Genomic DNA, 1,806 nt, shown 5'->3' on the forward strand with positions numbered 1-1,806 from the left:
AGATACAGAAACATAAGGCACACGATGGTCAACATTGAGCATTTACTATCTCTGTGTCTGAGCGGGGGTTCCCCAGAGATTTTCCCGATCGAGGCAGTAATGGAGCGGGAGAGTCCCTGGCACTGCTGAGTGTCGGTCCATGGTGAGGAATGCTGGGGGGGCACTATATGAGGTTTTTATGTACTATACACATGCACAGTAAGCACACTGAGCTCATCACTAATCTCAGTTCAAAGCCCAGGTGTAGCGCCACACTGGCACAGGCTCAGCCACGTGACTATGGGTCAACATGCCCTGTTGATGCTCCTTTTCCCACAGAATGGTATGGCTAGCTTCCATCGCCTATCTCCTCAACATTCTTCCACATTTTCCCATACAATGACTTTAATTCCATTTGCTACAACTCTAAATGTTTATCCACTGTACCAGCTATGGGCAGTATGTCATGAGTGAGTCAAACAATAAAAAGAATACAATGTCTACAACTATGCTACTAATAACGTGCCCCCCACAGAGCGATCCCTGGCTCCCAGACTAATTGATACAAAGTTACTTAGCTCCACAATGGACAGGATTAGTCCCCTATAAAGTTGGTTGCTGAAATCCACATTACATAATATTTTCCCCAGGCCTCCTCTGGGCTCAGTGTGGTGTCATTGTGGCTCTTTGAGGTTTCTGTCTGAAGCAGTTAGAAGGTTGTGTTACAGCCCAACAGAGTGTTGTTTCCATTGCATGAAGCAGAGTGTATGAGTTGCATGTTCTGTAACTCAGCATCAAGGCATATAGGCATGTTTAATGCACTAACCAAGGCTTTCTTGGACTGAGTCAGAAATTGAAGTTATTTGACAATGAGGATACACTCCTGTCTGAAAACTTATCTATGCTCCCTTCCGGAGTGCTTCACCGTTCCTTTATAACTTTTATTTGCCTATACTTTGAAATAAAAGTTGAGCTAAACTGAGAATTCTCTGAGAATTCTGATCTCTAAAGGAACTTCCTCCCATTAAAAAGAAAGAAAGAAAGAAAGAAAGAAAGAAAGAAAGAAAGAGAAAGATTGCTGTGGCAACTTTGACCTTCAGTTCTTACTGTAACCAAAACTCCCTGTCTGCCTTGCTTACACTTATTTACCCTCCATGTCTAATAAGACATACAATCAAGGTAATAAAGACTTAACTTCTCTGCCAAGTGACTTTTCTAGCTGCACAAAATTGAAGTGAACATGTAGACACACATAGGTGGCTGGGATACAGCTGCTTTACTTTAGACATTGAATAAGTAAAGGAGCTCACAAATGAAGACACCCATATTTTAGGGTGAAAATCAGTTTGAGATTAGCCCTGCAACGAGACAACTACCTAGACAACTTTTTTGCATATGTCCTAGACTCTTTTCTTTCTACTGACTGTGCCCCTGTTCAGTGTAATAGTTCAGCCACCTAGCTCACATGTGGACACTTGCAGTACAGTCGCCYGAATGTGGGTATCTCAGTCTTTGTGTTGAATGTCACTTTGAGTTTGTAGACACCTGAAGGGAGCTGGATCTCCCATCATCTGAATGGTGTCTTTCATACCTACAGTGCTATGATATTTAATAAAAGGAAGCTATGACTGGGTAGAAACCCAAGTCATTTTCAAAGGCCAGTACAATCATTCCCTTTYACTTATGCAGAAACTAATGCACGAATAAGTGAAGCAACTTATCTGTCAAAGTTGCATGCACTTATGGGCCAACAATAAACTAGAAATGTCCTGAGTAGGACATTTTCTATATACCAACCTGATAGCCTTCAGTGATGGAATGCCTGCC

The sequence above is a fragment of the Apteryx rowi genome, unplaced genomic scaffold, assembly GCF_003343035.1.
Source record: "Apteryx rowi isolate R43461 unplaced genomic scaffold, aptRow1 scaffold_1317, whole genome shotgun sequence".
In the NCBI taxonomy this organism is placed as follows: domain Eukaryota; kingdom Metazoa; phylum Chordata; class Aves; order Apterygiformes; family Apterygidae; genus Apteryx; species Apteryx rowi.